The sequence below is a fragment of the Falco cherrug genome, chromosome 13 (assembly GCF_023634085.1).
Source record: "Falco cherrug isolate bFalChe1 chromosome 13, bFalChe1.pri, whole genome shotgun sequence".
NCBI classification, from domain to species: domain Eukaryota; kingdom Metazoa; phylum Chordata; class Aves; order Falconiformes; family Falconidae; genus Falco; species Falco cherrug.
This window is the reverse complement of record NC_073709.1, coordinates 34,656,243-34,669,983: the sequence shown is the minus strand read 5'-3', so window position 1 is coordinate 34,669,983 and position 13,741 is coordinate 34,656,243.

Here is a 13,741-nt window from a genome sequence, read left to right as displayed (position 1 = left end):
AAGTTTAAATATTTGCAGGAGTGTTAAATTAAATGGAGTTCAAGAAATATATCCACTTCTGACAGAGCTTAAGAACTAGAAAAAAAAAAATAATCTCCTTCTTGCCCAATCCTTAGGGAAAGCAGGAATAAATGAATTATTGATTGAGATAACAATTCCCCACGTTTCTTCCTCTTAGAAAATGTCATATTATCTAAAAAGCACCAAACGAATTATAAAATCATAGAACAGTACAGGTTGGAAGGGATCTCAAAAGATCATCTGGTCCAAGCTCTCATGGGAAAAGCAGCCTCGATGAGATTCCCTAGCACTCTGTCCAATTGCATCTTGAAAATCGCAGTGGGGACTCTACCAGGTCCCTGGGGAGGTTTTGTTCCAGTGAATGATCGCTCTTACCGTAAAATATTTCTTTCTTATGTTGAGATGTCCTTTCCTCCTTTAGCACTGCGACACCTGAAGTTGAGTTATAGTAAGTTTTTCCCCCACCTCTAATTCAGTAGAACTTTCTGCCTCAACTCCCCAACATATGAAATCTAATTTCTTCCCAAAATAATTTTTTAACAATCCAGAACCGAGACTCATCCCACTGGATTGCATATGTATCTGGTTGCATAGTCCACCTTATCATAATACTACGAAGGGAAACGAAGGGATGGTGGATTACTTGCCAACTCTGTGTCCAGCTGTCAAAAACCACGCAGCAATTCAGCAGCAGGACCAAACAGAAAGGCGCAGTTTGCTGCTATCCATGCCTTCCCATCAGTGCTTGTCCTGTGCCCCAAAAATCCTTGCTGGCATCACTGAGACAGAAAGGACGCAGAGGCCCCAAACATGTCAGAGATCAGTGACCTAGAGAGGAAAAAGTAGGAAATCAGGTGGAGCAGCAAGAGTTTATGCCAAAACAAGCCTGTGCCACTGGGAGTCAAGGAGTTCAGTCCCAAACAAGCCTGAAGCAAATATGCGGCAGAGAGGTTCTGACTGTGTATTCCTCCAGCCACCAGGACTGTCTGGGACTGGAGCACTTGCTCGTTCAGGAGACACTGAAGGAGCTGGGTTTGGTCAACCCAGTAAAAAGCTGGCTGAAGGTTCCCTAACAGCCTAATCCCTAACGCCCCAGTACCTGCAAGCAGGCTGTTGGAGGAGACAGAGCCCAACTTCATGCTGGTCCATGGAGGCAACAGGCATACATGGAAATGATAGGTTCCAGCTGGAGTTAAGGAAAAAAGACTTTATTATAAGGATAGTCAAGCACTGGAATGGGTTGTCTAGAGAGCTGGTCAAATCTCCACCTCTGGAGAATTTAAAGTCCCAATAGGGCAATGCCCAAAGCACCCCCCGTCTGAATTCACTGTTAACCCATTCTGGACTACAGACCTCCAGATCTGAATGAACCTCTGATCTTGTGTGATACACTAACCTCACTTCTCTCCTGGCTAGAAAGGTTTTTTCCCGGTTTTGTTAGTGTCTGTGCTCTTCCCTCTGCCCACGGTTAGGTTCCTGGAGGGTGATATTACAGGCCAAGAGCTGGGCTGACTGCTCTGTGCAGGAGGAAGAAATGTTTGCTTTTTGTTGCTGTAGCTGAAACCACATTGGCACATGCTTCATCTCTCATCGCTAATTTAAGAGGTGAGGAGTCTGCACCAGGTAATTACAACCTTGTGAACTGGTGTGCAAGTTGCTGTCAAGTGGGTTCGCACCGTCAGAACTCAAATCCTGTGCTGCAGGGAGGCACGGTGCTGTTTAAAAGTTACATCACTTTAAAAGACATCACTCCAAAGCCAAGCAGAGAAAATACCGATTGTAAAGTGTTGGGGGACTTGGTATTGGACTATGGTGAAAATCTAGATAGGAACACTCCTGAAAGTCATAGCAGTAACTGCTTATTTCTCCCTAATAAAGCAACTATGGCTCTGATTGATGAGCTGATGAATTCTGCTCATAAAATTGAGACAGCTTTTACCAAGTATAGGCATCACAGGCATCTCATCATCCTATACCTCGTCCAGAGTGTTATGACCTGCAGCAAAGGCAAGCTGTACACCACTGCTCGGCCAAAGTGCTTAGCTTGTGTGAAGCCAGGAAACTGAAAAGGGGGAAAATAATGCTTATTCTACTGGGACAAAACCAAAAAAGGAGAGGTAGGAAAAGGGGTCCCTTAATGATGGGTCTGCCAGGTGGGGATGGTCCCAGAGAAGTTCAGGGTGGGTTTGGTTGAAGGTGCCACATTAATGACATGTCCATGTATTTTGAGTTGAGGGGCTTTGCCACTGTTCATCCCAGGCAGTGCGCCCAGGGGGGTTGCTCCGTCAAGCTCTGCAGAGGCCAGGACATGTCTAGGAGGTGGAGAAGTTACCCCACAGCAGACCGAGCACCTCCCCACTGGAGCATGGAGGTCCTGCCGCCATTGACCACAGTGAGACACGGCCCCAGAGCTGTGCTTCCCAGAGCTCATCACCCCTCACAGGCAGGGAGGGCACAGGAGAAGCCTCCCAGGGCTGGCAGTGTCACAAGGCACATAAGAAAGTCACTTGCTGGGGACACTTCCCTTGACAGACACCACCTCTCTGCAGCAGGAGTGAAACGGCTCTGGAAAAGTGTCTCCAGCCTGAATTATCTGGAAGCACCTTTAGCGACAAATCCTCCAGCAGCTGGCTGCTTCAGCACAGTCTGCTGTAAACACCCTCCTGAGCACCATGCCTGCTCGCCGAGCAGCAGCGTGCACCGTCCCAGCGCAGCGTGCACCGTGCACCATGCACCGTCCCCCGGCACGGACCACCCGCAGCGGGCTTGCTGTGCAAGAGGCACACTCAAACTGGCTCTTCGCGAGTACTCAGCCCAGTGCGCAGGTGGCTTTTGGAGGAAGTGAGTGAACAACAATTGCCGGTATGTTTAAATGAAATTCAGCTTTTGCACTTTGAACATTTTCAGGAAGGGAGCAGAGGGGGCTGAGCCGCCCAGGAGCACACTAGCACACTGGAATCCAGCCCCTGCGGGCTAGTGTCAAAGGGACCTGGAGGTCCCTGAAGGGCATCGGGGGTAGGACTCAGTAGATCTGCGTAACAGCAGCTATGGGGAGAACCATAAGGGCACAAATCAGCAATGGTCACCCATCCACGGGGAGCAAGATTTTTCCCATCACCTGCTGGTAGGGAAAATCAGCCAAACCCCAGCCCTCAGCCACGTGAAGCTGGTGGCTCCTGTAGTTTTTTAACCTTCACAGATGGGAAGGAGCATGTTGTTTACAGCCACAGCTCCTAGTTTCGGTGGTATGAACACGTTAGGCAGTGTGAAGGTGGGTAGGGCCGTATGTATGAAAACAGGAATGTCAGGAGCACGTTGCAGTCAGCTGGGGGAGGTGGGTTTATGATTCAAAGACACTGGATAGCTGAGGCTATAAAATACCCGGGTTCATTATTTCTTTTAATCTGAAGAGCCCTATCTAACCTTAAACGCCTGTTTAGACATGTTGTGTGGGTCCTTTACAAAATAAGGGAAAAAGCCTTTTTTGTCTCCACAGAGGATGGCTGCACAGCAAAGGGACTGCTGCAAGACTGAGTTTGGGGCTGGAAGACAGGGATAAGCGGTATCCCCACAGGAGAAAACCTGAATTATTCACAGCTTTTTTATCTGCATGCATCCTTCCCCTCGTTCAGCCCTGGGGCTTTCCTGATGAGCCCTCCAGGAGGAAAGGCACAGTTTTGAGCGGTGTTGTTGCTGCCCTATTTTCCCCTGGGGAGGAGATGGAAATGGACATCTCTGCCTTGGTTTTTTGATTTTTCCTTATGACAAGCTCAACAGAGGCCACGCTGTACTCTGTTTGCCAGCGCTGCAGGAGGGACGCACCACGGAGGTACCACCGAAGCAGCGCCTGGCTGCAAACATTGCACAGGGACAGAAACCGCAGGGGGGAACACGATGGGGGAGACATTAGCAAGCAGTGGGAGAAGGGTGAGGGAACACACAAAGGCACGGTGCGGCCACTTGGCTGTGGGAGGAAAGCTGTGCTCGTGCCTTCGCTGAGCTGTGGCAGGTCCCTGTGCGCAGGCACGTCCGTGGTGGCAGGCGGGATGATACAATTTGCAGTGAGAATGCAATTAGATTTAGGAAGAAAAAAGGTTGCATAATAAATTTGCTGGAAACAACGTATTTTTCAAAGGTGCTGACATGAGTCACAAATTCCATGAAATTTGTTCAATAGAAATGGGTCGTTGAGATGTTCCATTTCACCTTTTCTTAATGCATATGCGTCCATTCTTCTTTTTGAAAGGAGACTTTTATTTCATTTTCATATTTTAAAGGAATAATAGAAGGAGTTAAATAGCCTGAAATTTATGTGAGCTATTTTATCACAAGTCAGATGTTGCAAAAAGAAAGAAGCAGGATTTTCTTTCCTCGTGGCTGTTAACTTCATCTGTGAACATGGGCACTTTCTCAAACCCAGGTATTGTTTGGCCGAGGATACCTTAGCTGACTTCTGCAGGGCCAAACTGAGTCAAGTCAGCAGCACACCTACAAATGACAAAAGCTTCTTATTAGCAAAAGAAAACCAAGGGGTCCGAAGTATAATGAGCACCTGAATAAGAGCACTGCTGAAGGAAATGTGTCTGTGGTCTTCTCCACACTGTGTGCCCTCATGGAATAGCTACCACAGCTGCAAAGTTGATGCAAATTGTGTTTTCCACCAGAAAGGAAGGACCTCAAGCAGTTAAACCCTCTTGAAACACCACAGTAGGAACAGAAAACCATCCTTCAGGTCAATGACAGATCTTTCACAGGGGCACCCAAGAAGCCAAAATCATTGCTCAAAACATAAAGCACTTAACGCCAGCACCCCAGGACCCCCACAGCAGCATGGAACATAGCCCTGAAGGGCTCTGTGCTGCAAAAAAAAATCCCGCTTTTTGCTGCTAAAACGTAAGCATTGATGTATGAAGCTTTCAGAGACAGAGCAAAAAACCCTCAGAAGGATAAATGTTGCGCGGCTGCCAGAGGCAGAGCAAAATCTCATTCCCTGTCCGTCGGTATGGGGCTATTTTCCATCAGCTAATGCTGATTCACGTAATAATTAAAAGTGGGAAGGACACGAAGCCAAGGCATCGCAGGGAGAGGAGAGCTGCGTTGTGTTCAGCCTCATACCCTTCCTGCAGCACAGCACTCAAGCGGGAAAGCCCAAGACTGGCTTTGGCAAAACGTTCTCCTATTTTGTGCATGTAATTTAGTCAGAGAGGGCTGAAACTGAGGTGCCTTTGAGTTTGCTCCCAAATATCCTTACTGAAGCCAGTTATTTGTCCAGGAGTGTATTAGCCATATTTTACTTGCACATCCTCTGGATGTGGATTGCAGGTTCTCACACATAGACACACCCCCCCCCCTCCCTGAATCAGTGCAGGGCATTACACTGAGCACCTATTGCACCTCATATCCCAGCTCCTGGGAGTACCGCCTAGTGAGAGCAATCCCGGCCTTCTGGATTAGGCTTTTCTTTTTTTTTTAATGGAATAAATTAGCTTTTTAATAGAGACACTTCTCCCTCTACTTTCTTCCTTAGAATTGTTTTTAAAAGAGTTTTTCCCCTCTGCAATACTCAGCACATATAAATGCTGAAAAGTTGCAACCCAGGATAATAAAAGAAGTGGCCAATTACAGCAACTGTCCTCTGCAAATGTGAGCAGCAGAGGTTATTGCTTTCTCCGTCTTAATTAACCAGAACTGGCCAAAAGTGGTTTTACTCCTTCCTGACTCTTCCTTCCTTTCCCAAAGTAAAAAAAAGATTATGAAATATGGGATGTCAGTTTGTAGCAAAAGTGGCACCTTAGGTTTGTGATATCTGAAATAAGTATTTTGAAGGACAACACAATTTTAATTTTAAAATCTAATTAAACAGGAGACATTTAGCATTGCAAATAATTTATTTGCAGTTAAAACATTGAAGTTATTTTTCATTTTGCTGTCCGTCTTCAGAAAAAAAAAGCAATTGCAAACCATCTGTCTTCCCCTCGCAACTCTTGGAAATAACCCCCCGAGGCCTGGAAGGAACAAGGCGTTCAAACATCTCAGCTGACACCCTGACTACCCTCTGCACCAGAGAGAGTTAAGAACACCATAATCTAAAGGCCTATTGCTTTGATTAAGATGAAAATTAAATAATGTGAAATTGATATTGTACCGTCAAACTTCTGCCTCCAAGAAGGCTTCTGCCAGATCCAACCGACAGCTGGCTGGGGGGTCACCCCCCGAACGCACCTGCACTCCCCCGTGCTGGGGCACTTCTGACATCAGCTGTGGCGAAAACCTTCCACCAAGAGGTACCAGGAAATCCACACAAGCAGTGGACTTTCCCTTCGCCGCACTGCCAGTGCTCGCGGGCTTGTCCCAGCCTGCCCTCAGCCACAGCATCCTCAGGGATGCGGGCGGCTCCGGGCATCCTCAGGGATGCGGGTGGCTCTGGGCATCCTCAGGGATGCGGGCGGCTCGGGGCCAGTTCACACCTGGCTGTGGCCTTACCGAACTTCCCTCCTGAGCAACATGAGAGAAACATCTAGGGTTCCCCAAGGCAGTGACCCATCATCACGTCTCTCCTGCTGGAGCTGCTCTGTTGCATGAGCATGATACAGAGCCAGAAGGAAAAGCAAGAGCTGGGCAGGTCACGAATCCTTGCTCCCGTCCCCCACCCTGCAGGGATGCAGGAGAACGGCCAGGCTGTGTTTTCCAGAAGTCCTGACGGAAAGAAAGGTCATTTCTCCCCATGAGCACAGAAGTACAGCCGGTGTGCTGAGGAGGACGTGTTCAGGGGGGAAAGCCAATGTCATAGCACAATGAATTGCCATTTTTCAACAACTTCTCCATTCAAAAGTCTCTGGTATCAATCAGAAAAAAACATTTCAGCTACAGTTCTCCTCTGCATAAGCATCTTTAAGCTTTCTACCAACTGTCAGCACGTCTGGCTCATCAAGGAGAAGCAGGAAAACTTCTAAGCAAAGAGATCAAGCAATCCAATCCCCTAAACATTTAACTTCTCTGATTAAACACTCGAGGCTGAGGCTCTGAAGGTTTATTTATCCTGGGGTGAAGCAGCCAATTAAACACCCGCTGCTTCTGCAGGCTGCCGGGGAGGTGTCACTCCCAGCCTGCCTCGGCTGCCAACATTTGGTGGCAGCAAAAGGAATGAATAATGTGCTCTTTGAAAAGCAAGTCAGAAAACCACCGTCAGCTGGGGAAGAAATGTCACACTGGCAGCAGCCTGCCCTCTCTCCCTCTCTGCTTGGGGCTGCGAATAAGTGGGGGTAGAGCGATGCTCGCCTTGCTGCCGGGGGGTAGCCATTGCCACCAAGCAGCGGGCGGCATAGCTGGAGATCACAGCACTTGGCTGTCCCCAGTTTTCACTCCTGTGCTTTCATCCCCGACGCTGCCAGGCTCGTGGCCTTTGCTGCCACTGTCCCTGGTCCCTTTGCTAGGCTGCAGCCTTCAGTCCCGAATGCCCAGCCCCCAGCCCCTGGCTGAGCCTCGGCTGAGCAGCAGGGAGCAGCCCCGCACCCCAAGCCAAGGCCTGAGCGCCACCCACCCCACACACTCACACGTTGCTCTGCCTCGAAGCACTTGCACGTGTGCATCTTGCATACGTCTTCTATATGTCTGCCCTTCTCAGACACGTGTGAGCCCTGGCAGCTCCGGCCAGTCTGTCAGAGATGGGGGTGCACCCAGCACCCCTTGAAGGTGCTGTCAGGCATACGGGATCCAACATATCTGCACGCCCAGCAAAGCCAGTGCAGCCAAGCCTTGCTTTGCTGCCCTTGCAGCCCCTCCAACAGCATCTCCTGGCTGGAGGCACCTCCCCAGAATTGTACTAGCATCCCAACCAGACCAGGAGGAACGTGAAGCCCCACTAGCTTTTATTGCTTCCTCACTATTCAGAGCCCTTTAGAGCAGGTTTTCAGAAGCACAGACCTACTGTGGGTAACGAATCACAGTCTCAAGTGCCCAGCAGATGCTGGTAATTTGTTCAAGGCAAAACTTTGAAACAAAAAAACTATAACATGAAAAAACAATTTTACATTCTTGCATCAGTTTATGCAAATTGAAGATCCTGCCCTGCCTGAAATTATTATTTTCCTTCAAGGGGAAGGAATAAAGCCTATCTTCTAATCATTATTTTTTTTAATTCACGGAGAACTGGGAAAGCTTGAACAGGAAAATAAGGCAAGCACCTCAGCAATTTATAGTCAAATTCATTGAAAATTGTCCAGGCATCAGCAGCACTACCTAACAAAATCGATCCTAAAATTTTGACTCTAAAGGTGGGTTTGCTTCAGGGAAACCTCATATCGTAATATTTCAATGTTTCTTTCCAAGACTTCATACATAATCATAGCATCTTGTACACTAGCATGAAAGTATGTAGCAGAAAGAGGCTGATGCTGTACAGCACAATTAATTTGTCCAAGTCCTAAACTGACCCACGTGTCATGAGGGTCAGAATGAGAGAGTTAGAAAATGTTCCCTTGCAAAAATTGAAAATTGCTTGTTATTCTGTGGGTGCCAGAACAAATTAAAAATTACATATGGAGAAAATTGCTTTAACAGATAGGAGCTCAGTGCCTGTGTAACCACAGCAGCAAACATTTATATCTACCAGTAGGTCTCAAATGGGTTTGGAATTTGGTTGGGTTTTGCAGAGGGAGGGGACTACCTCATTATTATCAAAATTTTACAGAATTGGGAAACTGAGGCACAGAAGGATGAAGCAACTTGCCCAAGATCACCCAAGAGGTCAGCAGCAGAGCCAGAAAATGAGTCTCTTAGGATCCAGTCATGGTTTCTGGGCCACGTTGTCCCCTGCGAAGCAGTTTGGCCCCCTGTTGCCTCCACCAAGGCTCTCTGCCAAGTTGAGAACACCCGCGGGCCAAATGTGCAGATCTCAGCACCAACAGATGACCTTGTAAAACCCGTGGTGGAGCTGTGCATTCCCTCCAGCGGATGGAGATACACAGACCTGCATGCTTGCCTTTTGGGTGAATGTGATATCAGTGATCAGAATATCATCCTGAAGGTCACAAACCCTGAGCGGGGCTTCCTCCACCCACTAAGACTGCGGGTGAGCAGAAGAACATGGCAGTCACAGAACAGCCTGAAGCCGTGCAACAAACAGACCCCACGACACCAAAGACCACATCCTTGGAAACATGGCATTCACAGGAAGAGTCATGGATTAATGCAGGCTGCCAGGGATGTCTGCAGATCTCTTGTCCCATGCCATGCTCAAAGCACGGCCAGCTCCAGTAGGTTGCTCATGGACCTTCCTGGTAGGGTTCTGAATATCTCCAAGGATGGGGACCCCACAGCCTCTCTGGGCAAGCTGAGGCTTCCCCACACTTGTCCAACCTCATGGAGAAACCCAGTCGCATCATCTCATTTCAGTCTGTGCCTGGTCTCTCTCATCTTCTCACCATGCACTGCTGTGAAGAGCCCAGACCCATCTTCTAAGTGACCTCTTTGTAGTACTAGGTATCTGCACTTAGGTCCTCTTGTACCACCCCTTCTCCTGGCTGAACCTCACAGGAAAAGTGCTCCAGCCCAACCCCCTCTCTGGTATGGTGGCCTGGGGCCATATCGGAGACCCACCGGAATGTGCAGAAGACAAAATTCTTCCCCTGTACAAAAGAGGTGAGCAGGGATGCCCTGCTCCACCAACGCCCCTGTGCATGCAACCCCTGTACTCGCGACTCACCCACCACTCCACCACCCCACCATCCCACCCCAGTTACCCTGCAGCAGCCAGATCAATGCGAACCATTTAATTGATGAGGCTTTTCTGATTGAACTAGGGCAGAGTCCACAAATCCAAGTGGAAGTGCGCTAAAACCAATAAATACCATTTTGTGATATTTAGGTTATGAGGGTTTTATGAAGCACTACAAATAAACACAGTTTGAGCATCCTTGCGGGAGCAGTAGCAGTCAGACTGGGAGAAAAAGCGGCCCCGCCACCCCCGCTCTAACCTCTTGCCAAATTTGTGGAAGCATCCCCGGAACCCCACTGCCTCCTTTTCCATCCCTCACAGCACAATGGCAAGGTCTGAGCTTTAGTCAGCCATGGTGGCTGGGAGCACCCCTGTCTGCAAGAACAAATCCTCATGTAAAGGACCTCCTGGAATGTCCCTCCAGGAAAGGTGTTATTTGAACACTACACAGAGGGCTTCTGCCTTGGACACCACCAGTACCTACGCTGGGCTCTGCCTTGCAATGGAAATCCAAGAGTTTAGGAGAACCAAGTAACCAGAAACCATCGTTAGACACTCTTCATTCTCCAAACTACTGGGCTTTGGTGCAGTCTGATGGTCTTTTTATGGTACTTTATAATGATAAAAATAGAACATACCAGCAAAACTGACCTGTGATAACATTCGGCTCACTAAGAGCAAAACAGATGATTAAAGCCAACTTACTTCTGAGATGAACTCATATTTGTGAATTAAGTGTTGTCTCAGATCTCCAGATCCTCCAGAAATGGCAGATGGTGATCAAATCCAAAATGGGGCAAAACCCTCCAGTTGCTGCTCCGATCCCAGTCTGCACATGGGTGTGAAAAGGCGTTCTCCCTCTGCTCTGGCATGGCCTCAGCAGACGGCGTTGGCTTTGACCCGGTGCCGAGCCATCCTGGTCTTAAACAGAAGTTGTCGCCAGCATCAAGCACTCAGTTACTCAAACAAACAAAACTCAGTGACTAAGCACAGAAGCCGAAGAGTTTCCCTCCACCTCACTGCATTGTTTTCTCCTTAAATCAAAGAACATCTGAACTAACCATCAGCCTGTCTGCTCTTATTGAAGCTTTCTTTCCAACTCCGGTAACTTAGGGTTGAGATGCAGCTGATGACAAGACAACTCCCAGCACCAGCTCTGAGTAGCTGCTTAGTAGCTGTTTTGCTTCCAGGGAAGTAAGCGATTTACCTTCCACCTCCCCAAGCAGGTGTCACAGAGAGCAGGACCTTGCGGCGGAGCTCTCTGGGGACTCCAAAAATCAAATCCTTTTCCCAAGTGACCAGAGGAGGGCTTGGAGGGGACATCCTGGCTCCCCCATGTCCCTTACTCAACATCTTGTGTTCACTCATGTGCCGCCTCATTAAACTCACCTGGCTGTTAGCAGAAAATGAGGAATTTAGCCGTGCCTGACCTGGGCACAGCCAGCACCATCCCCAGGACCCCAAGCCAAGCACTCCCAATTAATACTCGTATCTTCGCAACCTTTTCCATCTGATACAAGACAATTTGCAGTTTTCCCAGTCTTGCCTCAAAGCGGGGTCTGTCACGCTCACAGGCAAGAAATAAGCTCTTAACTGATGGTGCAGTGTCCCAGGAGCAAGAAAGCAAGCGGCGAGCAAACAAAAAATTATCATGATTTTCATTTCTTCTGTAAAATGATCCCAATTATACCATATATCACATCATTTGCATTGCCACAACACAGCCCTTCATATCTGCTTGAGTTGCAAGCCTTTTAATCTCAGCCTACCTTTAATAAAAAAAGGTTTGTAGAAAATGAGGCACTTGCTTTATGCTGATGCAGTTAAGGGAGCTAATTTCAATTCTGAAGCAAACAAGATTAATGCAAGTTAATAGCCTGAGGGATCCAGGAGCCAACTAAAGTAAGGCTCTTGTTGTTCTGTTTTAATAATCCATGGGAATTTCCAGGTATTTACATAAAATGAATCCTCCAGATCTCATCTAATTTCCAGGCGATAAATTCCTGGCAGGGAGGGACATCTACCACTAATTTCACAAGTGTGCATACGACTTTTGTTGGCTTTGCATGTGGCCCTGAAACATTTGGGGCAGCATAAAGGCAATTTCCTACTTGGCACTGATTTTCCAGGATTAAATGCCACCGGTCTCAAAAAAATGGTGGTTTCAGTGTCTGCAGTCAATGGTTTACTCCCATCCCCATCGTAGGATCTGCTGGTACAAGAAGGTGGTGGTGAGCAGCTCCAGTATTTACCAGCAGTGCAGTGGCATGTGTCAGCAGCTGTTCTTGGGAAAGCGACACAAAGTCTACAACCGCCTACGAGACTGCCTTTCCATTAGACCAGAGATCTGAGGAATCACTAAATTCATTTAATCTGTCCTTAATATAACTCCTGCAGTTTATTGATCGTGCTGGAGAAACACCCAGTTTCTGCTTCTTTTCTTCCAGCAACATATTGAAAAACAGCCAATTCTTTCACCAACAGAAGGGAGTATTTTCTTACACAGCACCTGGCCTTCCTGAGTTGCTACACGCAATGAGGTATCTCCAGTGTAACATTTTTAGCAGGACTCAGGGAAGTTCAGAGCCCTTCCCCACAAACCTTTTATGTCAGCAGCTGTATAAAATTCGTGACAGCTACAAGTGCAATTTGTCAACCTTTGTGTTCGATTGCTTCTCCAAGCACCTGCCAGGCAGGAGGGCAGCAGAGGGTCTCTGGTGGAGGAAGCACAGATTTCGGTATCCTGGTTCTCACGCTTGCTTACACAGCCCCAGGACCTGTGCTTGCAGAGGCACAACTGAAGCTCTGCAACTATTTTTGTCACACCCAGGCTATCTAGCAAAATGCATTTTCTCTTGCAAAACAAAGGGAAATCACAAAGCAAAAGAAAAAATAAACAAATCATTGTACAGTCACTCAAGAACACAGCACCAAAAAATGCGTGCACAAGCCCCACTGCCACGGAGCAGCAGAGTAGTGCAGGATAGTGCAGGACAAGGCATTTCTCTGCTCCGTTTCCCACCTCTGATCCAGAAGCGTCACACTGGCAGTTCATGGCACAAAGCCCTTTGCCCAGCACGGGCTCCGGCCACTGTCACACCTCTAGGTGCCACTGGAGCAGCTGGTGGATTTTTAGCGGAACGGGGAAGCCCTGTGTTTGCTCCTGGGCTGCTCCTGCAGTCTTACCGCATGCCAGGGGGAGAGTTTGCTGGCTGCGCTGGCATTTGATGTCCCGCACACAAACCGTGCCTCTGAACCAGCGAGCGCGGCTGATGGCGCCTACCCAGAATGTAGGTGGGGAGATGTTTCCTCCTTGCTGCCGATCGAGTGGACAAACAAGATCCTGAGATCGTGCTCACAGCACAACCTGCTTTTTTGAGACCCGCTGCACGCTAAGCCCCATATCACAAGTGCAGAACATGTTTCGGGGCATACATGGCATCATCGGTGGAGGACAGGCGTGTTCATATGAGCAATCCTAGAAAAACAGGGAGAAAACTCAGAAGCACTGAAGGCTCAAGGAGTATCTTATCTTGATCCCAAGGAACATGATGAATGCTCTTCTGCACCTAGGGGCAGATACATTTGATTTTGCTCTTTGCACTTACACAAACAGCTTAATTATCATCAGAAGTCAAAGAAGATGGGGTGGAATTAGAATAATTTTCTTCAGTTCACAGACCACCTGGACACAAGATGCTGAGAGGTATCTGTTGGCGATGGGCATATCCAGGCAAAGAGCTGCAAAAATGGGTGCTGAACCTGCAGGAGAGCATCTGTTTGGGACATCCAGGATTTTGAGGGCCTGACTGGGGCAGTGTCATCCCCTCTAGTACCCTTCTGCCTGGGTGATCAAAGCAAAATGTGCTGAAAATTTTCCAAAAAAATTGCTGAAAGATGAGCCAGCAGGGAAGGAGACTGTCCTGGCTGAACAGAGCTCTGGGTGGAGCTCAGGGGAAAAGGCGAGTTCACCCCCTTTGGAAGAAGGGGCAGGCAGCGCTGGAG